Here is a 27,665-nt window from a genome sequence, read left to right as displayed (position 1 = left end):
TACAATGCATGATACTCGTTAGTTTCTAAAACTCTATGCCCCGTGTGAGGCTCGAACTCACGACCTTCAGATTATGAGACTGACGCGCTGCCTACTGCGCCAACGAGGCAGCAATAACATAACTATTCAGGCTCATACCAATTTTTGCGCTTAGATCAATTTAATGTATAATAGAAATCCATGTTACACATATAATGTTAAATCAATATGACAAATTGAACTACTGTTGTACACAATTAGGAATGCCATGTTTTGTGGCTGTCAAGTCATTTCTTCCCAGAAGCAACAAGATTCTCATAAGTAATAGCTTCGGAATATTAAGATAGCCTGGAAATCAAGAATCTTCAAACCGGGCACTAGTATCCGATTTTTGTTACAAACATTTTTACAATGCATGATACAATTTAGTTTCTTAAACTCTGTGCCCCAAGTGAGGCTCGAACTCACGACCTTCAGATCATGAGAATGAAGTGCTGCCTACTGCACCAACAAGGGAACCATTGAACAGCAAGAGTCAGGCTTACAGCATTTTTTGTGCTAAGATTGATATCAAGTATAATAAAAATCCATGTTACACATATTATGATAAATCAATATGAAAAATTTAACTACTGTTGAACTCAATGAAGAATGCCATGTGTTATGGCTGTCAAGTCATTTCTTCTCAGAAGCCACAAGATTCTCATGAGTAATACCTTCAGAATATTAAGATAACCTGGAAATCAAGAATCTTTACACATGGCACTGATACCCGATTTCTTTTACAAACATTGGCACAATGCATGATACTGGATAGTTTCTAAAACTCTGTGCCCCGTGTGAGGCTCGAATTTACGACCTTCAGAATATGAGAATGAAGTGCTGCCTACTGCACCAACGAGGGAACCAGCGAACAGCAAGACTCAGGCTTAGAGCAATTTTTGTGCAAAGATTGATATTAAGTATAATAAAAATCCACGTAACACATATTTTGTTAAATCGATATGATAAATCCAACTACTGTTGTACTCAATTAAGAATACCATGTTTTATGGCTGTCAAGTCATTTCTTCTCAGAAGCCACAAGATTCTCACAAGTCTTACCTTCAGTATATTAAGACAGCCTGGAAATGAAGTTTCTTTCAACCGGGCACTGGTATCCGATTTTTTTACAAACATTTTTACAATGCATGATACTCGTTAGTTTCTAAAACACTATGCCCCGTGTGAGGCTCGAACTCACGACCTTCAGATTATGAGACTGACGCGCTGCCTACTGCGCCAACGAGGCAGCAATAACATAACTATTCAGGCTCATACCAATTTTTGCGCTTAGATCAATTTAATGTATAATAGAAATCCATGTTACACATATAATGTTAAATCAATATGACAAATTGAACTACTGTTGTACACAATTAGGAATGCCATGTTTTGTGGCTGTCAAGTCATTTCTTCCCAGAAGCAACAAGATTCTCATAAGTAATAGCTTCGGAATATTAAGATAGCCTGGAAATCAAGAATCTTCAAACCGGGCACTGGTATCCGATTTTTTTTACAAACATTTTTACAATGCATGATACAATTTAGTTTCTTAAACTCTGTGCCCCAAGTGAGGCTCGAACTCACGACCTTCAGATCATGAGAATGAAGTGCTGCCTACTGCACCAACAAGGGAACCATTGAACAGCAAGAGTCAGGCTTACAGCATTTTTTGTGCTAAGATTGATATCAAGTATAATAAAAATCCATGTTACACATATTATGATAAATCAATATGAAAAATTTAACTACTGTTGAACTCAATGAAGAATGCCATGTGTTATGGCTGTCAAGTCATTTCTTCTCAGAAGCCACAAGATTCTCATGAGTAATACCTTCAGAATATTAAGATAACCTGGAAATCAAGAATCTTTACACATGGCACTGATACCCGATTTCTTTTACAAACATTGGCACAATGCATGATACTGGATAGTTTCTAAAACTCTGTGCCCCGTGTGAGGCTCGAATTTACGACCTTCAGAATATGAGAATGAAGTGCTGCCTACTGCACCAACGAGGGAACCAGCGAACAGCAAGACTCAGGCTTAGAGCAATTTTTGTGCAAAGATTGATATTAAGTATAATAAAAATCCACGTAACACATATTTTGTTAAATCGATATGATAAATCCAACTACTGTTGTACTCAATTAAGAATACCATGTTTTATGGCTGTCAAGTCATTTCTTCTCAGAAGCCACAAGATTCTCACAAGTCTTACCTTCAGTATATTAAGACAGCCTGGAAATGAAGTTTCTTTCAACCGGGCACTGGTATCCGATTTTTTTACAAACATTTTTACAATGCATGATACTCGTTAGTTTCTAAAACACAATGCCCCGTGTGAGGCTCGAACTCACGACCTTCAGATTATGAGACTGACGCGCTGCCTACTGCGCCAACGAGGCAGCAATAACATAACTATTCAGGCTCATACCAATTTTTGCGCTTAGATCGATTTAATGTATAATAGAAATCCATGTTACACATATAATGTTAAATCAATATGACAAATTGAACTACTGTTGTACACAATTAGGAATGCCATGTTTTGTGGCTGTCAAGTCATTTCTTCCCAGAAGCAACAAGATTCTCATAAGTAATAGCTTCGGAATATTAAGATAGCCTGGAAATCAAGAATCTTCAAAACGGGCACTGGTATCCGATTTTTTTTACAAACATTTTTACAATGCATGATACAATTTAGTTTCTTAAACTCTGTGCCCCAAGTGAGGCTCGAACTCACGACCTTCAGATCATGAGAATGAAGTGCTGCCTACTGCACCAACAAGGGAACCATTGAACAGCAAGAGTCAGGCTTACAGCATTTTTTGTGCTAAGATTGATATCAAGTATAATAAAAATCCATGTTACACATATTATGATAAATCAATATGAAAAATTTAACTACTGTTGAACTCAATGAAGAATGCCATGTGTTATGGCTGTCAAGTCATTTCTTCTCAGAAGCCACAAGATTCTCATGAGTAATACCTTCAGAATATTAAGATAACCTGGAAATCAAGAATCTTTACACATGGCACTGATACCCGATTTATTTTACAAACATTGGCACAATGTATGATACTGGATAGTTTCTAAAACTCTGTGCCCCGTGTGAGGCTCGAATTTACGACCTTCAGAATATGAGAATGAAGTGCTGCCTACTGCACCAACGAGGGAACCAGCGAACAGCAAGACTCAGGCTTAGAGCAATTTTTGTGCAAAGATTGATATTAAGTATAATAAAAATCCACGTAACACATATTTTGTTAAATCGATATGATAAATCCAACTACTGTTGTACTCAATTAAGAATACCATGTTTTATGGCTGTCAAGTCATTTCTTCTCAGAAGCCACAAGATTCTCACAAGTCTTACCTTCAGTATATTAAGACAGCCTGGAAATGAAGTTTCTTTCAACCGGGCACTGGTATCCGATTTTTTTACAAACATTTTTACAATGCATGATACTCGTTAGTTTCTAAAACTCTATGCCCCGTGTGAGGCTCGAACTCACGACCTTCAGATTATGAGACTGACGCGCTGCCTACTGCGCCAACGAGGCAGCAATAACATAACTATTCAGGCTCATACCAATTTTTGCGCTTAGATCAATTTAATGTATAATAGAAATCCATGTTACACATATAATGTTAAATCAATATGACAAATTGAACTACTGTTGTACACAATTAGGAATGCCATGTTTTGTGGCTGTCAAGTCATTTCTTCCCAGAAGCAACAAGATTCTCATAAGTAATAGCTTCGGAATATTAAGATAGCCTGGAAATCAAGAATCTTCAAACCGGGCACTAGTATCCGATTTTTGTTACAAACATTTTTACAATGCATGATACAATTTAGTTTCTTAAACTCTGTGCCCCAAGTGAGGCTCGAACTCACGACCTTCAGATCATGAGAATGAAGTGCTGCCTACTGCACCAACAAGGGAACCATTGAACAGCAAGAGTCAGGCTTACAGCATTTTTTGTGCTAAGATTGATATCAAGTATAATAAAAATCCATGTTACACATATTATGATAAATCAATATGAAAAATTTAACTACTGTTGAACTCAATGAAGAATGCCATGTGTTATGGCTGTCAAGTCATTTCTTCTCAGAAGCCACAAGATTCTCATGAGTAATACCTTCAGAATATTAAGATAACCTGGAAATCAAGAATCTTTACACATGGCACTGATACCCGATTTCTTTTACAAACATTGGCACAATGCATGATACTGGATAGTTTCTAAAACTCTGTGCCCCGTGTGAGGCTCGAATTTACGACCTTCAGAATATGAGAATGAAGTGCTGCCTACTGCACCAACGAGGGAACCAGCGAACAGCAAGACTCAGGCTTAGAGCAATTTTTGTGCAAAGATTGATATTAAGTATAATAAAAATCCACGTAACACATATTTTGTTAAATCGATATGATAAATCCAACTACTGTTGTACTCAATTAAGAATACCATGTTTTATGGCTGTCAAGTCATTTCTTCTCAGAAGCCACAAGATTCTCACAAGTCTTACCTTCAGTATATTAAGACAGCCTGGAAATGAAGTTTCTTTCAACCGGGCACTGGTATCCGATTTTTTTACAAACATTTTTACAATGCATGATACTCGTTAGTTTCTAAAACACTATGCCCCGTGTGAGGCTCGAACTCACGACCTTCAGATTATGAGACTGACGCGCTGCCTACTGCGCCAACGAGGCAGCAATAACATAACTATTCAGGCTCATACCAATTTTTGCGCTTAGATCAATTTAATGTATAATAGAAATCCATGTTACACATATAATGTTAAATCAATATGACAAATTGAACTACTGTTGTACACAATTAGGAATGCCATGTTTTGTGGCTGTCAAGTCATTTCTTCCCAGAAGCAACAAGATTCTCATAAGTAATAGCTTCGGAATATTAAGATAGCCTGGAAATCAAGAATCTTCAAACCGGGCACTGGTATCCGATTTTTTTTACAAACATTTTTACAATGCATGATACAATTTAGTTTCTTAAACTCTGTGCCCCAAGTGAGGCTCGAACTCACGACCTTCAGATCATGAGAATGAAGTGCTGCCTACTGCACCAACAAGGGAACCATTGAACAGCAAGAGTCAGGCTTACAGCATTTTTTGTGCTAAGATTGATATCAAGTATAATAAAAATCCATGTTACACATATTATGATAAATCAATATGAAAAATTTAACTACTGTTGAACTCAATGAAGAATGCCATGTGTTATGGCTGTCAAGTCATTTCTTCTCAGAAGCCACAAGATTCTCATGAGTAATACCTTCAGAATATTAAGATAACCTGGAAATCAAGAATCTTTACACATGGCACTGATACCCGATTTCTTTTACAAACATTGGCACAATGTATGATACTGGATAGTTTCTAAAACTCTGTGCCCCGTGTGAGGCTCGAATTTACGACCTTCAGAATATGAGAATGAAGTGCTGCCTACTGCACCAACGAGGGAACCAGCGAACAGCAAGACTCAGGCTTAGAGCAATTTTTGTGCAAAGATTGATATTAAGTATAATAAAAATCCACGTAACACATATTTTGTTAAATCGATATGATAAATCCAACTACTGTTGTACTCAATTAAGAATACCATGTTTTATGGCTGTCAAGTCATTTCTTCTCAGAAGCCACAAGATTCTCACAAGTCTTACCTTCAGTATATTAAGACAGCCTGGAAATGAAGTTTCTTTCAACCGGGCACTGGTATCCGATTTTTTTACAAACATTTTTACAATGCATGATACTCGTTAGTTTCTAAAACACTATGCCCCGTGTGAGGCTCGAACTCACGAACTTCAGATTATGAGACTGACGCGCTGCCTACTGCGCCAACGAGGCAGCAATAAAATAACTATTCAGGCTCATACCAATTTTTGCGCTTAGATCAATTTAATGTATAATAGAAATCCATGTTACACATATAATGTTAAATCAATATGACAAATTGAACTACTGTTGTACACAATTAGGAATGCCATGTTTTGTGGCTGTCAAGTCATTTCTTCCCAGAAGCAACAAGATTCTCATAAGTAATAGCTTCGGAATATTAAGATAGCCTGGAAATCAAGAATCTTCAAACCGGGCACTGGTATCCGATTTTTTTTACAAACATTTTTACAATGCATGATACAATTTAGTTTCTTAAACTCTGTGCCCCAAGTGAGGCTCGAACTCACGACCTTCAGATCATGAGAATGAAGTGCTGCCTACTGCACCAACAAGGGAACCATTGAACAGCAAGAGTCAGGCTTACAGCATTTTTTGTGCTAAGATTGATATCAAGTATAATAAAAATCCATGTTACACATATTATGATAAATCAATATGAAAAATTTAACTACTGTTGAACTCAATGAAGAATGCCATGTGTTATGGCTGTCAAGTCATTTCTTCTCAGAAGCCACAAGATTCTCATGAGTAATACCTTCAGAATATTAAGATAACCTGGAAATCAAGAATCTTTACACATGGCACTGATACCCGATTTCTTTTACAAACATTGGCACAATGCATGATACTGGATAGTTTCTAAAACTCTGCGCCCCGTGTGAGGCTCGAATTTACGACCTTCAGAATATGAGAATGAAGTGCTGCCTACTGCACCAACGAGGGAACCAGCGAACAGCAAGACTCAGGCTTAGAGCAATTTTTGTGCAAAGATTGATATTAAGTATAATAAAAATCCACGTAACACATATTTTGTTAAATCGATATGATAAATCCAACTACTGTTGTACTCAATTAAGAATACCATGTTTTATGGCTGTCAAGTCATTTCTTCTCAGAAGCCACAAGATTCTCACAAGTCTTACCTTCAGTATATTAAGACAGCCTGGAAATGAAGTTTCTTTCAACCGGGCACTGGTATCCGATTTTTTTACAAACATTTTTACAATGCATGATACTCGTTAGTTTCTAAAACACTATGCCCCGTGTGAGGCTCGAACTCACGACCTTCAGATTATGAGACTGACGCGCTGCCTACTGCGCCAACGAGGCAGCAATAACATTACTATTCAGGCTCATACCAATTTTTGCGCTTAGATCGATTTAATGTATAATAGAAATCCATGTTACACATATAATGTTAAATCAATATGACAAATTGAACTACTGTTGTACACAATTAGGAATGCCATGTTTTGTGGCTGTCAAGTCATTTCTTCCCAGAAGCAACAAGATTCTCATAAGTAATAGCTTCGGAATATTAAGATAGCCTGGAAATCAAGAATCTTCAAACCGGGCACTGGTATCCGATTTTTTTTACAAACATTTTTACAATGCATGATACAATTTAGTTTCTTAAACTCTGTGCCCCAAGTGAGGCTCGAACTCACGACCTTCAGATCATGAGAATGAAGTGCTGCCTACTGCACCAACAAGGGAACCATTGAACAGCAAGAGTCAGGCTTACAGCATTTTTTGTGCTAAGATTGATATCAAGTATAATAAAAATCCATGTTACACATATTATGATAAATCAATATGAAAAATTTAACTACTGTTGAACTCAATGAAGAATGCCATGTGTTATGGCTGTCAAGTCATTTCTTCTCAGAAGCCACAAGATTCTCATGAGTAATACCTTCAGAATATTAAGATAACCTGGAAATCAAGAATCTTTACACATGGCACTGATACCCGATTTCTTTTACAAACATTGGCACAATGCATGATACTGGATAGTTTCTAAAACACTATGCCCCGTGTGAGGCTCGAATTTACGACCTTCAGAATATGAGAATGAAGTGCTGCCTACTGCACCAACGAGGGAACCAGCGAACAGCAAGACTCAGGCTTAGAGCAATTTTTGTGCAAAGATTGATATTAAGTATAATAAAAATCCACGTAACACATATTTTGTTAAATCAATATGATAAATCCAACTACTGTTGTACTCAATTAAGAATACCATGTTTTATGGCTGTCAAGTCATTTCTTCTCAGAAGCCACAAGATTCTCACAAGTCTTACCTTCAGTATATTAAGACAGCCTGGAAATGAAGTTTCTTTCAACCGGGCACTGGTATCCGATTTTTTTACAAACATTTTTACAATGCATGATACTCGTTAGTTTCTATAAGACAATGCCCCGTGTGAGGCTCGAACTCACGACCTTCAGATTATGAGACTGACGCGCTGCCTACTGCGCCAACGAGGCAGCCATAACTTACCTATTCAGGCTCATACCAATTTTTGCGCTTAGATCGATTTAATGTATAATAGAAATCCATGTTACACATATAATGTCAAATCAATATGACAAATTGAACTACTGTTGTACACAATTAGGAATGCCATGTTTTGTGGCTGTCAAGTCATTTCTTCCCAGAAGCAACAAGATTCTCATAAGTAATAGCTTCGGAATATTAAGATAGCCTGGAAATCAAGAATCTTTAAACCGGGCACTGGTATCCGATTTTTTTTACAAACATTTTTACAATGCATGATACAATTTAGTTTCTTAAACTCTGTGCCCCAAGTGAGGCTCGAACTCACGACCTTCAGATCATGAGAATGAAGTGCTGCCTACTGCACCAACATGGGAACCATTGAACAGCAAGAGTCAGGCTTACAGCATTTTTTGTGCTAAGATTGATATCAAGTATAATAAAAATCCATGTTACACATATTATGATAAATCAATATGAACAATTTAACTACTGTTGAACTCAATGAAGAATGCCATGTGTTATGGCTGTCAAGTCATTTCTTCTCAGAAGCCACAAGATTCTCATGAGTAATACCTTCAGAATATTAAGATAACCTGGAAATCAAGAATCTTTACACATGGCACTGATACCCGATTTCTTTTACAAACATTGGCACAATGCATGATACTGGATGGTTTCTAAAACTCTGTGCCCCGTGTGAGGCTCGAATTTACGACCTTCAGAACATGAGAATGAAGTGCTGCCTACTGCACCAACGAGGGAACCAGCGAACAGCAAGACTCAGGCTTAGAGCAATTTTTGTGCAAAGATTGATATTAAGTATAATAAAAATCCACGTAACACATATTTTGTTAAATCAATATGATAAATCCAACTACTGTTGTACTCAATTAAGAATACCATGTTTTATGGCTGTCAAGTCATTTCTTCTCAGAAGCCACAAGATTCTCACAAGTCTTACCTTCAGTATATTAAGACAGCCTGGAAATGAAGTTTCTTTCAACCGGGCACTGGTATCCGATTTTTTTACAAACATTTTTACAATGCATGATACTCGTTAGTTTCTAAAACACAATGCCCCGTGTGAGGCTCGAACTCACGACCTTCAGATTATGAGACTGACGCGCTGCCTACTGCGCCAACGAGGCAGCCATAACTTACCTATTCAGGCTCATACCAATTTTTGCGCTTAGATCGATTTAATGTATAATAGAAATCCATGTTACACATATAATGTCAAATCAATATGACAAATTGAACTACTGTTGTACACAATTAGGAATGCCATGTTTTATGGCTGTCAAGTCATTTCTTCCCAGAAGCAACAAGATTCTCATAAGTAATAGCTTCGGAATATTAAGATAGCCTGGAAATCAAGAATCTTTAAACCGGGCACTGGTATCCGATTTTTTTTACAAACATTTTTACAATGCATGATACAATTTAGTTTCTTAAACTCTGTGCCCCAAGTGAGGCTCGAACTCACGACCTTCAGATCATGAGAATGAAGTGCTGCCTACTGCACCAACAAGGGAAACATTGAACAGCAAGAGTCAGGCTTACAGCATTTTTTGTGCTAAGATTGATATCAAGTATAATAAAAATCCATGTTACACATATTATGATAAATCAATATGAAAAATGTAACTACTGTTGAACTCAATGAAGAATGCCATGTGTTATGGCTGTCAAGTCATTTCTTCTCAGAAGCCACAAGATTCTCATGAGTAATACCTTCAGAATATTAAGATAACCTGGAAATCAAGAATCTTTACACATGGCACTGATACCCGATTTCTTTTACAAACATTGGCACAATGCATGATACTGGATAGTTTCTAAAACTCTGTGCCCCGTGTGAGGCTCGAATTTACGACCTTCAGAACATGAGAATGAAGTGCTGCCTACTGCACCAACGAGGGAACCAGCGAACAGCAAGACTCAGGCTTAGAGCAATTTTTGTGCAAAGATTGATATTAAGTATAATAAAAATCCACGTAACACATATTTTGTTAAATCAATATGATAAATCCAACTACTGTTGTACTCAATTAAGAATACCATGTTTTATGGCTGTCAAGTCATTTCTTCTCAGAAGCCACAAGATTCTCACAAGTCTTACCTTCAGTATATTAAGACAGCCTGGAAATGAAGTTTCTTTCAACCGGGCACTGGTATCCGATTTTTTTACAAACATTTTTACAATGCATGATACTCGTTAGTTTCTAAAACACAGTGCCCCGTGTGAGGCTCGAACGCACGACCTTCAGATTATGAGACTGACGCGCTGCCTACTGCGCCAACGAGGCAGCAATAACATTACTATTCAGGCTCATACCAATTTTTGCGCTTAGATCGATTTAATGTATAATAGAAATCCATGTTACACATATAATGTTAAATCAATATGACAAATTGAACTACTGTTGTACACAATTAGGAATGCCATGTTTTGTGGCTGTCAAGTCATTTCTTCCCAGAAGCAACAAGATTCTCATAAGTAATAGCTTCGGAATATTAAGATAGCCTGGAAATCAAGAATCTTCAAACCGGGCACTGGTATCCGATTTTTTTTACAAACATTTTTACAATGCATGATACAATTTAGTTTCTTAAACTCTGTGCCCCAAGTGAGGCTCGAACTCACGACCTTCAGATCATGAGAATGAAGTGCTGCCTACTGCACCAACAAGGGAACCATTGAACAGCAAGAGTCAGGCTTACAGCATTTTTTGTGCTAAGATTGATATCAAGTATAATAAAAATCCATGTTACACATATTATGATAAATCAATATGAAAAATTTAACTACTGTTGAACTCAATGAAGAATGCCATGTGTTATGGCTGTCAAGTCATTTCTTCTCAGAAGCCACAAGATTCTCATGAGTAATACCTTCAGAATATTAAGATAACCTGGAAATCAAGAATCTTTACACATGGCACTGATACCCGATTTCTTTTACAAACATTGGCACAATGCATGATACTGGATAGTTTCTAAAACACTATGCCCCGTGTGAGGCTCGAATTTACGACCTTCAGAATATGAGAATGAAGTGCTGCCTACTGCACCAACGAGGGAACCAGCGAACAGCAAGACTCAGGCTTAGAGCAATTTTTGTGCAAAGATTGATATTAAGTATAATAAAAATCCACGTAACACATATTTTGTTAAATCAATATGATAAATCCAACTACTGTTGTACTCAATTAAGAATACCATGTTTTATGGCTGTCAAGTCATTTCTTCTCAGAAGCCACAAGATTCTCACAAGTCTTACCTTCAGTATATTAAGACAGCCTGGAAATGAAGTTTCTTTCAACCGGGCACTGGTATCCGATTTTTTTACAAACATTTTTACAATGCATGATACTCGTTAGTTTCTAAAAGACAATGCCCCGTGTGAGGCACGAACTCACGACCTTCAGATTATGAGACTGACGCGCTGCCTACTGCGCCAACGAGGCAGCCATAACTTACCTATTCAGGCTCATACCAATTTTTGCGCTTAGATCGATTTAATGTATAATAGAAATCCATGTTACACATATAATGTCAAATCAATATGACAAATTGAACTACTGTTGTACACAATTAGGAATGCCATGTTTTGTGGCTGTCAAGTCATTTCTTCCCAGAAGCAACAAGATTCTCATAAGTAATAGCTTCGGAATATTAAGATAGCCTGGAAATCAAGAATCTTTAAACCGGGCACTGGTATCCGATTTTTTTTACAAACATTTTTACAATGCATGATACAATTTAGTTTCTTAAACTCTGTGCCCCAAGTGAGGCTCGAACTCACGACCTTCAGATCATGAGAATGAAGTGCTGCCTACTGCACCAACATGGGAACCATTGAACAGCAAGAGTCAGGCTTACAGCATTTTTTGTGCTAAGATTGATATCAAGTATAATAAAAATCCATGTTACACATATTATGATAAATCAATATGAACAATTTAACTACTGTTGAACTCAATGAAGAATGCCATGTGTTATGGCTGTCAAGTCATTTCTTCTCAGAAGCCACAAGATTCTCATGAGTAAAACCTTCAGAATATTAAGATAACCTGGAAATCAAGAATCTTTACACATGGCACTGATACCCGATTTCTTTTACAAACATTGGCACAATGCATGATACTGGATGGTTTCTAAAACTCTGTGCCCCGTGTGAGGCTCGAATTTACGACCTTCAGAACATGAGAATGAAGTGCTGCCTACTGCACCAACGAGGGAACCAGCGAACAGCAAGACTCAGGCTTAGAGCAATTTTTGTGCAAAGATTGATATTAAGTATAATAAAAATCCACGTAACACATATTTTGTTAAATCAATATGATAAATCCAACTACTGTTGTACTCAATTAAGAATACCATGTTTTATGGCTGTCAAGTCATTTCTTCTCAGAAGCCACAAGATTCTCACAAGTCTTACCTTCAACTCAATGAAGAATGCCATGTGTTATGGCTGTCAAGTCATTTCTTCTCAGAAGCCACAAGATTCTCATGAGTCTTACCTTCAGTATATTAAGACAGCCTGGAAATGAAGTTTCTTTCAACCGGGCACTGGTATCCGATTTTTTTACAAACATTTTTACAATGCATGATACTCGTTAGTTTCTAAAACACTATGCCCCGTGTGAGGCTCGAACTCACGACCTTCAGATTATGAGACTGACGCGCTGCCTACTGCGCCAACGAGGCAGCAATAACATAACTATTCAGGCTCATACCAATTTTTGCGCTTAGATCGATTTAATGTATAATAGAAATCCATGTTACACATATAATGTTAAATCAATATGACAAATTGAACTACTGTTGTACACAATTAGGAATGCCATGTTTTGTGGCTGTCAAGTCATTTCTTCCCAGAAGCAACAAGATTCTCATAAGTAATAGCTTCGGAATATTAAGATAGCCTGGAAATCAAGAATCTTCAAAACGGGCACTGGTATCCGATTTTTTTTACAAACATTTTTACAATGCATGATACAATTTAGTTTCTTAAACTCTGTGCCCCAAGTGAGGCTCGATCTCACGACCTTCAGTTCATGAGAATGAAGTGCTGCCTACTGCACCAACAAGGGAACCATTGAACAGCAAGAGTCAGGCTTACAGCATTTTTTGTGCTAAGATTGATATCAAGTATAATAAAAATCCATGTTACACATATTATGATAAATCAATATGAAAAATTTAACTACTGTTGAACTCAATGAAGAATGCCATGTGTTATGGCTGTCAAGTCATTTCTTCTCAGAAGCCACAAGATTCTCATGAGTAATACCTTCAGAATATTAAGATAACCTGGAAATCAAGAATCTTTACACATGGCACTGATACCCGATTTCTTTTACAAACATTGGCACAATGTATGATACTGGATAGTTTCTAAAACTCTGTGCCCCGTGTGAGGCTCGAATTTACGACCTTCAGAATATGAGAATGAAGTGCTGCCTACTGCACCAACGAGGGAACCAGCGAACAGCAAGACTCAGGCTTAGAGCAATTTTTGTGCAAAGATTGATATTAAGTATAATAAAAATCCACGTAACACATATTTTGTTAAATCGATATGATAAATCCAACTACTGTTGTACTCAATTAAGAATACCATGTTTTATGGCTGTCAAGTCATTTCTTCTCAGAAGCCACAAGATTCTCACAAGTCTTACCTTCAGTATATTAAGACAGCCTGGAAATGAAGTTTCTTTCAACCGGGCACTGGTATCCGATTTTTTTACAAACATTTTTACAATGCATGATACTCGTTAGTTTCTAAAACACTATGCCCCGTGTGAGGCTCGAACTCACGACCTTCAGATTATGAGACTGACGCGCTGCCTACTGCGCCAACGAGGCAGCAATAAAATAACTATTCAGGCTCATACCAATTTTTGCGCTTAGATCAATTTAATGTATAATAGAAATCCATGTTACACATATAATGTTAAATCAATATGACAAATTGAACTACTGTTGTACACAATTAGGAATGCCATGTTTTGTGGCTGTCAAGTCATTTCTTCCCAGAAGCAACAAGATTCTCATAAGTAATAGCTTCGGAATATTAAGATAGCCTGGAAATCAAGAATCTTCAAACCGGGCACTGGTATCCGATTTTTTTTACAAACATTTTTACAATGCATGATACAATTTAGTTTCTTAAACTCTGTGCCCCAAGTGAGGCTCGAACTCACGACCTTCAGATCATGAGAATGAAGTGCTGCCTACTGCACCAACAAGGGAACCATTGAACAGCAAGAGTCAGGCTTACAGCATTTTTTGTGCTAAGATTGATATCAAGTATAATAAAAATCCATGTTACACATATTATGATAAATCAATATGAAAAATTTAACTACTGTTGAACTCAATGAAGAATGCCATGTGTTATGGCTGTCAAGTCATTTCTTCTCAGAAGCCACAAGATTCTCATGAGTAATACCTTCAGAATATTAAGATAACCTGGAAATCAAGAATCTTTACACATGGCACTGATACCCGATTTCTTTTACAAACATTGGCACAATGCATGATACTGGATAGTTTCTAAAACTCTGTGCCCCGTGTGAGGCTCGAATTTACGACCTTCAGAATATGAGAATGAAGTGCTGCCTACTGCACCAACGAGGGAACCAGCGAACAGCAAGACTCAGGCTTAGAGCAATTTTTGTGCAAAGATTGATATTAAGTATAATAAAAATCCACGTAACACATATTTTGTTAAATCGATATGATAAATCCAACTACTGTTGTACTCAATTAAGAATACCATGTTTTATGGCTGTCAAGTCATTTCTTCTCAGAAGCCACAAGATTCTCACAAGTCTTACCTTCAGTATATTAAGACAGCCTGGAAATGAAGTTTCTTTCAACCGGGCACTGGTATCCGATTTTTTTACAAACATTTTTACAATGCATGATACTCGTTAGTTTCTAAAACACTATGCCCCGTGTGAGGCTCGAACTCACGACCTTCAGATTATGAGACTGACGCGCTGCCTACTGCGCCAACGAGGCAGCAATAAAATAACTATTCAGGCTCATACCAATTTTTGCGCTTAGATCAATTTAATGTATAATAGAAATCCATGTTACACATATAATGTTAAATCAATATGACAAATTGAACTACTGTTGTACACAATTAGGAATGCCATGTTTTGTGGCTGTCAAGTCATTTCTTCCCAGAAGCAACAAGATTCTCATAAGTAATAGCTTCGGAATATTAAGATAGCCTGGAAATCAAGAATCTTCAAACCGGGCACTGGTATCCGATTTTTTTTACAAACATTTTTACAATGCATGATACAATTTAGTTTCTTAAACTCTGTGCCCCAAGTGAGGCTCGAACTCACGACCTTCAGATCATGAGAATGAAGTGCTGCCTACTGCACCAACAAGGGAACCATTGAACAGCAAGAGTCAGGCTTACAGCATTTTTTGTGCTAAGATTGATATCAAGTATAATAAAAATCCATGTTACACATATTATGATAAATCAATATGAAAAATTTAACTACTGTTGAACTCAATGAAGAATGCCATGTGTTATGGCTGTCAAGTCATTTCTTCTCAGAAGCCACAAGATTCTCATGAGTAATACCTTCAGAATATTAAGATAACCTGGAAATCAAGAATCTTTACACATGGCACTGATACCCGATTTCTTTTACAAACATTGGCACAATGCATGATACTGGATAGTTTCTAAAACTCTGTGCCCCGTGTGAGGCTCGAATTTACGACCTTCAGAATATGAGAATGAAGTGCTGCCTACTGCACCAACGAGGGAACCAGCGAACAGCAAGACTCAGGCTTAGAGCAATTTTTGTGCAAAGATTGATATTAAGTATAATAAAAATCCACGTAACACATATTTTGTTAAATCGATATGATAAATCCAACTACTGTTGTACTCAATTAAGAATACCATGTTTTATGGCTGTCAAGTCATTTCTTCTCAGAAGCCACAAGATTCTCACAAGTCTTACCTTCAGTATATTAAGACAGCCTGGAAATGAAGTTTCTTTCAACCGGGCACTGGTATCCGATTTTTTTACAAACATTTTTACAATGCATGATACTCGTTAGTTTCTAAAACACTATGCCCCGTGTGAGGCTCGAACTCACGACCTTCAGATTATGAAGGTCGTGACGCGCTGCCTACTGCGCCAACGAGGCAGCAATAACATAACTATTCAGGCTCATACCAATTTTTGCGCTTAGATCGATTTAATGTATAATAGAAATCCATGTTACACATATAATGTTAAATCAATATGACAAATTGAACTACTGTTGTACACAATTAGGAATGCCATGTTTTGTGGCTGTCAAGTCATTTCTTCCCAGAAGCAACAAGATTCTCATAAGTAATAGCTTCGGAATATTAAGATAGCCTGGAAATCAAGAATCTTCAAAACGGGCACTGGTATCCGATTTTTTTTACAAACATTTTTACAATGCATGATACAATTTAGTTTCTTAAACTCTGTGCCCCAAGTGAGGCTCGAACTCACGACCTTCAGATCATGAGAATGAAGTGCTGCCTACTGCACCAACAAGGGAACCATTGAACAGCAAGAGTCAGGCTTACAGCATTTTTTGTGCTAAGATTGATATCAAGTATAATAAAAATCCATGTTACACATATTATGATAAATCAATATGAAAAATTTAACTACTGTTGAACTCAATGAAGAATGCCATGTGTTATGGCTGTCAAGTCATTTCTTCTCAGAAGCCACAAGATTCTCATGAGTAATACCTTCAGAATATTAAGATAACCTGGAAATCAAGAATCTTTACACATGGCACTGATACCCGATTTCTTTTACAAACATTGGCACAATGTATGATACTGGATAGTTTCTAAAACTCTGTGCCCCGTGTGAGGCTCGAATTTACGACCTTCAGAATATGAGAATGAAGTGCTGCCTACTGCACCAACGAGGGAACCAGCGAACAGCAAGACTCAGGCTTAGAGCAATTTTTGTGCAAAGATTGATATTAAGTATAATAAAAATCCACGTAACACATATTTTGTTAAATCGATATGATAAATCCAACTACTGTTGTACTCAATTAAGAATACCATGTTTTATGGCTGTCAAGTCATTTCTTCTCAGAAGCCACAAGATTCTCACAAGTCTTACCTTCAGTATATTAAGACAGCCTGGAAATGAAGTTTCTTTCAACCGGGCACTGGTATCCGATTTTTTTACAAACATTTTTACAATGCATGATACTCGTTAGTTTCTAAAACACTATGCCCCGTGTGAGGCTCGAACTCACGACCTTCAGATTATGAGACTGACGCGCTGCCTACTGCGCCAACGAGGCAGCAATAACATAACTATTCAGGCTCATACCAATTTCTGCGCTTAGATCAATTTAATGTATAATAGAAATCCATGTTACACATATAATGTTAAATCAATATGACAAATTGAACTACTGTTGTACACAATTAGGAATGCCATGTTTTGTGGCTGTCAAGTCATTTCTTCCCAGAAGCAACAAGATTCTCATAAGTAATAGCTTCGGAATATTAAGATAGCCTGGAAATCAAGAATCTTCAAACCGGGCACTGGTATCCGATTTTTTTTACAAACATTTTTACAATGCATGATACAATTTAGTTTCTTAAACTCTGTGCCCCAAGTGAGGCTCGAACTCACGACCTTCAGATCATGAGAATGAAGTGCTGCCTACTGCACCAACAAGGGAACCATTGAACAGCAAGAGTCAGGCTTACAGCATTTTTTGTGCTAAGATTGATATCAAGTATAATAAAAATCCATGTTACACATATTATGATAAATCAATATGAAAAATTTAACTACTGTTGAACTCAATGAAGAATGCCATGTGTTATGGCTGTCAAGTCATTTCTTCTCAGAAGCCACAAGATTCTCATGAGTAATACCTTCAGAATATTAAGATAACCTGGAAATCAAGAATCTTTACACATGGCACTGATACACGATTTCTTTTACAAACATTGGCACAATGCATGATACTGGATAGTTTCTAAAACTCTGTGCCCCGTGTGAGGCTCGAATTTACGACCTTCAGAATATGAGAATGAAGTGCTGCCTACTGCACCAACGAGGGAACCAGCGAACAGCAAGACTCAGGCTTAGAGCAATTTTTGTGCAAAGATTGATATTAAGTATAATAAAAATCCACGTAACACATATTTTGTTAAATCGATATGATAAATCCAACTACTGTTGTACTCAATTAAGAATACCATGTTTTATGGCTGTCAAGTCATTTCTTCTCAGAAGCCACAAGATTCTCACAAGTCTTACCTTCAGTATATTAAGACAGCCTGGAAATGAAGTTTCTTTCAACCGGGCACTGGTATCCGATTTTTTTACAAACATTTTTACAATGCATGATACTCGTTAGTTTCTAAAACACTATGCCCCGTGTGAGGCTCGAACTCACGACCTTCAGATTATGAGACTGACGCGCTGCCTACTGCGCCAACGAGGCAGCAATAACATTACTATTCAGGCTCATACCAATTTTTGCGCTTAGATCGATTTAATGTATAATAGAAATCCATGTTACACATATAATGTTAAATCAATATGACAAATTGAACTACTGTTGTACACAATTAGGAATGCCATGTTTTGTGGCTGTCAAGTCATTTCTTCCCAGAAGCAACAAGATTCTCATAAGTAATAGCTTCGGAATATTAAGATAGCCTGGAAATCAAGAATCTTCAAACCGGGCACTGGTATCCGATTTTTTTTACAAACATTTTTACAATGCATGATACAATTTAGTTTCTTAAACTCTGTGCCCCAAGTGAGGCTCGAACTCACGACCTTCAGATCATGAGAATGAAGTGCTGCCTACTGCACCAACAAGGGAACCATTGAACAGCAAGAGTCAGGCTTACAGCATTTTTTGTGCTAAGATTGATATCAAGTATAATAAAAATCCATGTTACACATATTATGATAAATCAATATGAAAAATTTAACTACTGTTGAACTCAATGAAGAATGCCATGTGTTATGGCTGTCAAGTCATTTCTTCTCAGAAGCCACAAGATTCTCATGAGTAATACCTTCAGAATATTAAGATAACCTGGAAATCAAGAATCTTTACACATGGCACTGATACACGATTTCTTTTACAAACATTGGCACAATGCATGATACTGGATAGTTTCTAAAACTCTGTGCCCCGTGTGAGGCTCGAATTTACGACCTTCAGAATATGAGAATGAAGTGCTGCCTACTGCACCAACGAGGGAACCAGCGAACAGCAAGACTCAGGCTTAGAGCAATTTTTGTGCAAAGATTGATATTAAGTATAATAAAAATCCACGTAACACATATTTTGTTAAATCGATATGATAAATCCAACTACTGTTGTACTCAATTAAGAATACCATGTTTTATGGCTGTCAAGTCATTTCTTCTCAGAAGCCACAAGATTCTCACAAGTCTTACCTTCAGTATATTAAGACAGCCTGGAAATGAAGTTTCTTTCAACCGGGCACTGGTATCCGATTTTTTTACAAACATTTTTACAATGCATGATACTCGTTAGTTTCTAAAACACTATGCCCCGTGTGAGGCTCGAACTCACGACCTTCAGATTATGAGACTGACGCGCTGCCTACTGCGCCAACGAGGCAGCAATAAAATAACTATTCAGGCTCATACCAATTTTTGCGCTTAGATCAATTTAATGTATAATAGAAATCCATGTTACACATATAATGTTAAATCAATATGACAAATTGAACTACTGTTGTACACAATTAGGAATGCCATGTTTTGTGGCTGTCAAGTCATTTCTTCCCAGAAGCAACAAGATTCTCATAAGTAATAGCTTCGGAATATTAAGATAGCCTGGAAATCAAGAATCTTCAAACCGGGCACTGGTATCCGATTTTTTTTACAAACATTTTTACAATGCATGATACAATTTAGTTTCTTAAACTCTGTGCCCCAAGTGAGGCTCGAACTCACGACCTTCAGATCATGAGAATGAAGTGCTGCCTACTGCACCAACAAGGGAACCATTGAACAGCAAGAGTCAGGCTTACAGCATTTTTTGTGCTAAGATTGATATCAAGTATAATAAAAATCCATGTTACACATATTATGATAAATCAATATGAAAAATTTAACTACTGTTGAACTCAATGAAGAATGCCATGTGTTATGGCTGTCAAGTCATTTCTTCTCAGAAGCCACAAGATTCTCATGAGTAATACCTTCAGAATATTAAGATAACCTGGAAATCAAGAATCTTTACACATGGCACTGATACCCGATTTCTTTTACAAACATTGGCACAATGCATGATACTGGATAGTTTCTAAAACTCTGTGCCCCGTGTGAGGCTCGAATTTACGACCTTCAGAATATGAGAATGAAGTGCTGCCTACTGCACCAACGAGGGAACCAGCGAACAGCAAGACTCAGGCTTAGAGCAATTTTTGTGCAAAGATTGATATTAAGTATAATAAAAATCCACGTAACACATATTTTGTTAAATCGATATGATAAATCCAACTACTGTTGTACTCAATTAAGAATACCATGTTTTATGGCTGTCAAGTCATTTCTTCTCAGAAGCCACAAGATTCTCACAAGTCTTACCTTCAGTATATTAAGACAGCCTGGAAATGAAGTTTCTTTCAACCGGGCACTGGTATCCGATTTTTTTACAAACATTTTTACAATGCATGATACTCGTTAGTTTCTAAAACACAATGCCCCGTGTGAGGCTCGAACTCACGACCTTCAGATTATGAGACTGACGCGCTGCCTACTGCGCCAACGAGGCAGCAATAACATAACTATTCAGGCTCATACCAATTTTTGCGCTTAGATCGATTTAATGTATAATAGAAATCCATGTTACACATATAATGTTAAATCAATATGACAAATTGAACTACTGTTGTACACAATTAGGAATGCCATGTTTTGTGGCTGTCAAGTCATTTCTTCCCAGAAGCAACAAGATTCTCATAAGTAATAGCTTCGGAATATTAAGATAGCCTGGAAATCAAGAATCTTCAAAACGGGCACTGGTATCCGATTTTTTTTACAAACATTTTTACAATGCATGATACAATTTAGTTTCTTAAACTCTGTGCCCCAAGTGAGGCTCGAACTCACGACCTTCAGATCATGAGAATGAAGTGCTGCCTACTGCACCAACAAGGGAACCATTGAACAGCAAGAGTCAGGCTTACAGCATTTTTTGTGCTAAGATTGATATCAAGTATAATAAAAATCCATGTTACACATATTATGATAAATCAATATGAAAAATTTAACTACTGTTGAACTCAATGAAGAATGCCATGTGTTATGGCTGTCAAGTCATTTCTTCTCAGAAGCCACAAGATTCTCATGAGTAATACCTTCAGAATATTAAGATAACCTGGAAATCAAGAATCTTTACACATGGCACTGATACCCGATTTCTTTTACAAACATTGGCACAATGCATGATACTGGATAGTTTCTAAAACTCTGTGCCCCGTGTGAGGCTCGAATTTACGACCTTCAGAATATGAGAATGAAGTGCTGCCTACTGCACCAACGAGGGAACCAGCGAACAGCAAGACTCAGGCTTAGAGCAATTTTTGTGCAAAGATTGATATTAAGTATAATAAAAATCCACGTAACACATATTTTGTTAAATCGATATGATAAATCCAACTACTGTTGTACTCAATTAAGAATACCATGTTTTATGGCTGTCAAGTCATTTCTTCTCAGAAGCCACAAGATTCTCACAAGTCTTACCTTCAGTATATTAAGACAGCCTGGAAATGAAGTTTCTTTCAACCGGGCACTGGTATCCGATTTTTTTACAAACATTTTTACAATGCATGATACTCGTTAGTTTCTAAAACACTATGCCCCGTGTGAGGCTCGAACTCACGACCTTCAGATTATGAGACTGACGCGCTGCCTACTGCGCCAACGAGGCAGCAATAAAATAACTATTCAGGCTCATACCAATTTTTGCGCTTAGATCAATTTAATGTATAATAGAAATCCATGTTACACATATAATGTTAAATCAATATGACAAATTGAACTACTGTTGTACACAATTAGGAATGCCATGTTTTGTGGCTGTCAAGTCATTTCTTCCCAGAAGCAACAAGATTCTCATAAGTAATAGCTTCGGAATATTAAGATAGCCTGGAAATCAAGAATCTTCAAACCGGGCACTGGTATCCGATTTTTTTTACAAACATTTTTACAATGCATGATACAATTTAGTTTCTTAAACTCTGTGCCCCAAGTGAGGCTCGAACTCACGACCTTCAGATCATGAGAATGAAGTGCTGCCTACTGCACCAACAAGGGAACCATTGAACAGCAAGAGTCAGGCTTACAGCATTTTTTGTGCTAAGATTGATATCAAGTATAATAAAAATCCATGTTACACATATTATGATAAATCAATATGAAAAATTTAACTACTGTTGAACTCAATGAAGAATGCCATGTGTTATGGCTGTCAAGTCATTTCTTCTCAGAAGCCACAAGATTCTCATGAGTAATACCTTCAGAATATTAAGATAACCTGGAAATCAAGAATCTTTACACATGGCACTGATACCCGATTTCTTTTACAAACATTGGCACAATGCATGATACTGGATAGTTTCTAAAACTCTGTGCCCCGTGTGAGGCTCGAATTTACGACCTTCAGAATATGAGAATGAAGTGCTGCCTACTGCACCAACGAGGGAACCAGCGAACAGCAAGACTCAGGCTTAGAGCAATTTTTGTGCAAAGATTGATATTAAGTATAATAAAAATCCACGTAACACATATTTTGTTAAATCGATATGATAAATCCAACTACTGTTGTACTCAATTAAGAATACCATGTTTTATGGCTGTCAAGTCATTTCTTCTCAGAAGTCACAAGATTCTCACAAGTCTTACCTTCAGTATATTAAGACAGCCTGGAAATGAAGTTTCTTTCAACCGGGCACTGGTATCCGATTTTTTTACAAACATTTTTACAATGCATGATACTCGTTAGTTTCTAAAACACAATGCCCCGTGTGAGGCTCGAACTCACGACCTTCAGATTATGAGACTGACGCGCTGCCTACTGCGCCAACGAGGCAGCAATAACATAACTATTCAGGCTCATACCAATTTTTGCGCTTAGATCGATTTAATGTATAATAGAAATCCATGTTACACATATAATGTTAAATCAATATGACAAATTGAACTACTGTTGTACACAATTAGGAATGCCATGTTTTGTGGCTGTCAAGTCATTTCTTCCCAGAAGCAACAAGATTCTCATAAGTAATAGCTTCGGAATATTAAGATAGCCTGGAAATCAAGAATCTTCAAAACGGGCACTGGTATCCGATTTTTTTTACAAACATTTTTACAATGCATGATACAATTTAGTTTCTTAAACTCTGTGCCCCAAGTGAGGCTCGAACTCACGACCTTCAGATCATGAGAATGAAGTGCTGCCTACTGCACCAACAAGGGAACCATTGAACAGCAAGAGTCAGGCTTACAGCATTTTTTGTGCTAAGATTGATATCAAGTATAATAAAAATCCATGTTACACATATTATGATAAATCAATATGAAAAATTTAACTACTGTTGAACTCAATGAAGAATGCCATGTGTTATGGCTGTCAAGTCATTTCTTCTCAGAAGCCACAAGATTCTCATGAGTAATACCTTCAGAATATTAAGATAACCTGGAAATCAAGAATCTTTACACATGGCACTGATACCCGATTTATTTTACAAACATTGGCACAATGTATGATACTGGATAGTTTCTAAAACTCTGTGCCCCGTGTGAGGCTCGAATTTACGACCTTCAGAATATGAGAATGAAGTGCTGCCTACTGCACCAACGAGGGAACCAGCGAACAGCAAGACTCAGGCTTAGAGCAATTTTTGTGCAAAGATTGATATTAAGTATAATAAAAATCCACGTAACACATATTTTGTTAAATCGATATGATAAATCCAACTACTGTTGTACTCAATTAAGAATACCATGTTTTATGGCTGTCAAGTCATTTCTTCTCAGAAGCCACAAGATTCTCACAAGTCTTACCTTCAGTATATTAAGACAGCCTGGAAATGAAGTTTCTTTCAACCGGGCACTGGTATCCGATTTTTTTGCAAACATTTTTACAATGCATGATACTCGTTAGTTTCTAAAACTCTATGCCCCGTGTGAGGCTCGAACTCACGACCTTCAGATTATGAGACTGACGCGCTGCCTACTGCGCCAACGAGGCAGCAATAACATAACTATTCAGGCTCATACCAATTTTTGCGCTTAGATCAATTTAATGTATAATAGAAATCCATGTTACACATATAATGTTAAATCAATATGACAAATTGAACTACTGTTGTACACAATTAGGAATGCCATGTTTTGTGGCTGTCAAGTCATTTCTTCCCAGAAGCAACAAGATTCTCATAAGTAATAGCTTCGGAATATTAAGATAGCCTGGAAATCAAGAATCTTCAAACCGGGCACTGGTATCCGATTTTTTTTACAAACATTTTTACAATGCATGATACAATTTAGTTTCTTAAACTCTGTGCCCCAAGTGAGGCTCGAACTCACGACCTTCAGATCATGAGAATGAAGTGCTGCCTACTGCACCAACAAGGGAACCATTGAACAGCAAGAGTCAGGCTTACAGCATTTTTTGTGCTAAGATTGATATCAAGTATAATAAAAATCCATGTTACACATATTATGATAAATCAATATGAAAAATTTAACTACTGTTGAACTCAATGAAGAATGCCATGTGTTATGGCTGTCAAGTCATTTCTTCTCAGAAGCCACAAGATTCTCATGAGTAATACCTTCAGAATATTAAGATAACCTGGAAATCAAGAATCTTTACACATGGCACTGATACCCGATTTCTTTTACAAACATTGGCACAATGCATGATACTGGATAGTTTCTAAAACTCTGTGCCCCGTGTGAGGCTCGAATTTACGACCTTCAGAATATGAGAATGAAGTGCTGCCTACTGCACCAACGAGGGAACCAGCGAACAGCAAGACTCAGGCTTAGAGCAATTTTTGTGCAAAGATTGATATTAAGTATAATAAAAATCCACGTAACACATATTTTGTTAAATCGATATGATAAATCCAACTACTGTTGTACTCAATTAAGAATACCATGTTTTATGGCTGTCAAGTCATTTCTTCTCAGAAGCCACAAGATTCTCACAAGTCTTACCTTCAGTATATTAAGACAGCCTGGAAATGAAGTTTCTTTCAACCGGGCACTGGTATCCGATTTTTTTACAAACATTTTTACAATGCATGATACTCGTTAGTTTCTAAAACACAATGCCCCGTGTGAGGCTCGAACTCACGACCTTCAGATTATGAGACTGACGCGCTGCCTACTGCGCCAACGAGGCAGCAATAACATAACTATTCAGGCTCATACCAATTTTTGCGCTTAGATCGATTTAATGTATAATAGAAATCCATGTTACACATATAATGTTAAATCAATATGACAAATTGAACTACTGTTGTACACAATTAGGAATGCCATGTTTTGTGGCTGTCAAGTCATTTCTTCCCAGAAGCAACAAGATTCTCATAAGTAATAGCTTCGGAATATTAAGATAGCCTGGAAATCAAGAATCTTCAAAACGGGCACTGGTATCCGATTTTTTTTACAAACATTTTTACAATGCATGATACAATTTAGTTTCTTAAACTCTGTGCCCCAAGTGAGGCTCGAACTCACGACCTTCAGATCATGAGAATGAAGTGCTGCCTACTGCACCAACAAGGGAACCATTGAACAGCAAGAGTCAGGCTTACAGCATTTTTTGTGCTAAGATTGATATCAAGTATAATAAAAATCCATGTTACACATATTATGATAAATCAATATGAAAAATTTAACTACTGTTGAACTCAATGAAGAATGCCATGTGTTATGGCTGTCAAGTCATTTCTTCTCAGAAGCCACAAGATTCTCATGAGTAATACCTTCAGAATATTAAGATAACCTGGAAATCAAGAATCTTTACACATGGCACTGATACCCGATTTCTTTTACAAACATTGGCACAATGCATGATACTGGATAGTTTCTAAAACTCTGTGCCCCGTGTGAGGCTCGAATTTACGACCTTCAGAATATGAGAATGAAGTGCTGCCTACTGCACCAACGAGGGAACCAGCGAACAGCAAGACTCAGGCTTAGAGCAATTTTTGTGCAAAGATTGATATTAAGTATAATAAAAATCCACGTAACACATATTTTGTTAAATCGATATGATAAATCCAACTACTGTTGTACTCAATTAAGAATACCATGTTTTATGGCTGTCAAGTCATTTCTTCTCAGAAGCCACAAGATTCTCACAAGTCTTACCTTCAGTATATTAAGACAGCCTGGAAATGAAGTTTCTTTCAACCGGGCACTGGTATCCGATTTTTTTACAAACATTTTTACAATGCATGATACTCGTTAGTTTCTAAAACACTATGCCCCGTGTGAGGCTCGAACTCACGACCTTCAGATTATGAGACTGACGCGCTGCCTACTGCGCCAACGAGGCAGCAATAACATAACTATTCAGGCTCATACCAATTTTTGCGCTTAGATCAATTTAATGTATAATAGAAATCCATGTTACACATATAATGTTAAATCAATATGACAAATTGAACTACTGTTGTACACAATTAGGAATGCCATGTTTTGTGGCTGTCAAGTCATTTCTTCCCAGAAGCAACAAGATTCTCATAAGTAATAGCTTCGGAATATTAAGATAGCCTGGAAATCAAGAATCTTCAAACCGGGCACTGGTATCCGATTTTTTTTACAAACATTTTTACAATGCATGATACAATTTAGTTTCTTAAACTCTGTGCCCCAAGTGAGGCTCGAACTCACGACCTTCAGATCATGAGAATGAAGTGCTGCCTACTGCACCAACAAGGGAACCATTGAACAGCAAGAGTCAGGCTTACAGCATTTTTTGTGCTAAGATTGATATCAAGTATAATAAAAATCCATGTTACACATATTATGATAAATCAATATGAAAAATTTAACTACTGTTGAACTCAATGAAGAATGCCATGTGTTATGGCTGTCAAGTCATTTCTTCTCAGAAGCCACAAGATTCTCATGAGTAATACCTTCAGAATATTAAGATAACCTGGAAATCAAGAATCTTTACACATGGCACTGATACCCGATTTCTTTTACAAACATTGGCACAATGCATGATACTGGATAGTTTCTAAAACTCTGTGCCCCGTGTGAGGCTCGAATTTACGACCTTCAGAATATGAGAATGAAGTGCTGCCTACTGCACCAA

The 27,665-nt window shown here is 37.2% G+C and overlaps 21 non-coding genes across 21 annotated transcripts; all 21 read right to left on the bottom strand.

Moving 5' to 3' along the window:
* Positions 1-36: 36 nt before the first annotated feature.
* trnam-cau (transfer RNA methionine (anticodon CAU)) lies at positions 37-109 on the bottom strand. The gene has a single exon. It is a non-coding gene; the product is annotated as a tRNA-Met (tRNA).
* Positions 110-1,197: 1,088 nt separating this feature from the next.
* Positions 1,198-1,270, bottom strand: trnam-cau (transfer RNA methionine (anticodon CAU)). The gene has a single exon. It is a non-coding gene; the product is annotated as a tRNA-Met (tRNA).
* Positions 1,271-2,358: 1,088 nt separating this feature from the next.
* trnam-cau (transfer RNA methionine (anticodon CAU)) lies at positions 2,359-2,431 on the bottom strand. Its single transcript has one exon. It is a non-coding gene; the product is annotated as a tRNA-Met (tRNA).
* Positions 2,432-3,519: 1,088 nt separating this feature from the next.
* On the bottom strand, positions 3,520-3,592 carry trnam-cau (transfer RNA methionine (anticodon CAU)). Its single transcript has one exon. It is a non-coding gene; the product is annotated as a tRNA-Met (tRNA).
* A 1,088-nt stretch (positions 3,593-4,680) lies between these two features.
* On the bottom strand, positions 4,681-4,753 carry trnam-cau (transfer RNA methionine (anticodon CAU)). The gene has a single exon. It is a non-coding gene; the product is annotated as a tRNA-Met (tRNA).
* Positions 4,754-7,002: 2,249 nt separating this feature from the next.
* Positions 7,003-7,075, bottom strand: trnam-cau (transfer RNA methionine (anticodon CAU)). The gene has a single exon. It is a non-coding gene; the product is annotated as a tRNA-Met (tRNA).
* A 1,088-nt stretch (positions 7,076-8,163) lies between these two features.
* On the bottom strand, positions 8,164-8,236 carry trnam-cau (transfer RNA methionine (anticodon CAU)). The gene has a single exon. It is a non-coding gene; the product is annotated as a tRNA-Met (tRNA).
* Positions 8,237-9,324: 1,088 nt separating this feature from the next.
* Positions 9,325-9,397, bottom strand: trnam-cau (transfer RNA methionine (anticodon CAU)). Its single transcript has one exon. It is a non-coding gene; the product is annotated as a tRNA-Met (tRNA).
* Positions 9,398-12,889: 3,492 nt separating this feature from the next.
* trnam-cau (transfer RNA methionine (anticodon CAU)) lies at positions 12,890-12,962 on the bottom strand. Its single transcript has one exon. It is a non-coding gene; the product is annotated as a tRNA-Met (tRNA).
* A 1,088-nt stretch (positions 12,963-14,050) lies between these two features.
* trnam-cau (transfer RNA methionine (anticodon CAU)) lies at positions 14,051-14,123 on the bottom strand. The gene has a single exon. It is a non-coding gene; the product is annotated as a tRNA-Met (tRNA).
* Positions 14,124-15,211: 1,088 nt separating this feature from the next.
* On the bottom strand, positions 15,212-15,284 carry trnam-cau (transfer RNA methionine (anticodon CAU)). Its single transcript has one exon. It is a non-coding gene; the product is annotated as a tRNA-Met (tRNA).
* A 1,088-nt stretch (positions 15,285-16,372) lies between these two features.
* Positions 16,373-16,448, bottom strand: trnae-uuc (transfer RNA glutamic acid (anticodon UUC)). The gene has a single exon. It is a non-coding gene; the product is annotated as a tRNA-Glu (tRNA).
* Positions 16,449-17,536: 1,088 nt separating this feature from the next.
* On the bottom strand, positions 17,537-17,609 carry trnam-cau (transfer RNA methionine (anticodon CAU)). Its single transcript has one exon. It is a non-coding gene; the product is annotated as a tRNA-Met (tRNA).
* A 1,088-nt stretch (positions 17,610-18,697) lies between these two features.
* trnam-cau (transfer RNA methionine (anticodon CAU)) lies at positions 18,698-18,770 on the bottom strand. Its single transcript has one exon. It is a non-coding gene; the product is annotated as a tRNA-Met (tRNA).
* A 1,088-nt stretch (positions 18,771-19,858) lies between these two features.
* Positions 19,859-19,931, bottom strand: trnam-cau (transfer RNA methionine (anticodon CAU)). Its single transcript has one exon. It is a non-coding gene; the product is annotated as a tRNA-Met (tRNA).
* A 1,088-nt stretch (positions 19,932-21,019) lies between these two features.
* Positions 21,020-21,092, bottom strand: trnam-cau (transfer RNA methionine (anticodon CAU)). Its single transcript has one exon. It is a non-coding gene; the product is annotated as a tRNA-Met (tRNA).
* Positions 21,093-22,180: 1,088 nt separating this feature from the next.
* Positions 22,181-22,253, bottom strand: trnam-cau (transfer RNA methionine (anticodon CAU)). The gene has a single exon. It is a non-coding gene; the product is annotated as a tRNA-Met (tRNA).
* A 1,088-nt stretch (positions 22,254-23,341) lies between these two features.
* On the bottom strand, positions 23,342-23,414 carry trnam-cau (transfer RNA methionine (anticodon CAU)). Its single transcript has one exon. It is a non-coding gene; the product is annotated as a tRNA-Met (tRNA).
* Positions 23,415-24,502: 1,088 nt separating this feature from the next.
* trnam-cau (transfer RNA methionine (anticodon CAU)) lies at positions 24,503-24,575 on the bottom strand. The gene has a single exon. It is a non-coding gene; the product is annotated as a tRNA-Met (tRNA).
* A 1,088-nt stretch (positions 24,576-25,663) lies between these two features.
* Positions 25,664-25,736, bottom strand: trnam-cau (transfer RNA methionine (anticodon CAU)). Its single transcript has one exon. It is a non-coding gene; the product is annotated as a tRNA-Met (tRNA).
* A 1,088-nt stretch (positions 25,737-26,824) lies between these two features.
* trnam-cau (transfer RNA methionine (anticodon CAU)) lies at positions 26,825-26,897 on the bottom strand. Its single transcript has one exon. It is a non-coding gene; the product is annotated as a tRNA-Met (tRNA).
* Between the last annotated feature and the right edge of the window lie 768 nt (positions 26,898-27,665).

This window comes from Gadus macrocephalus, chromosome 18 (genome assembly GCF_031168955.1).
Source record: "Gadus macrocephalus chromosome 18, ASM3116895v1".
In the NCBI taxonomy this organism is placed as follows: domain Eukaryota; kingdom Metazoa; phylum Chordata; class Actinopteri; order Gadiformes; family Gadidae; genus Gadus; species Gadus macrocephalus.
This window is presented reverse-complemented; position numbering and strand designations above follow the sequence as displayed.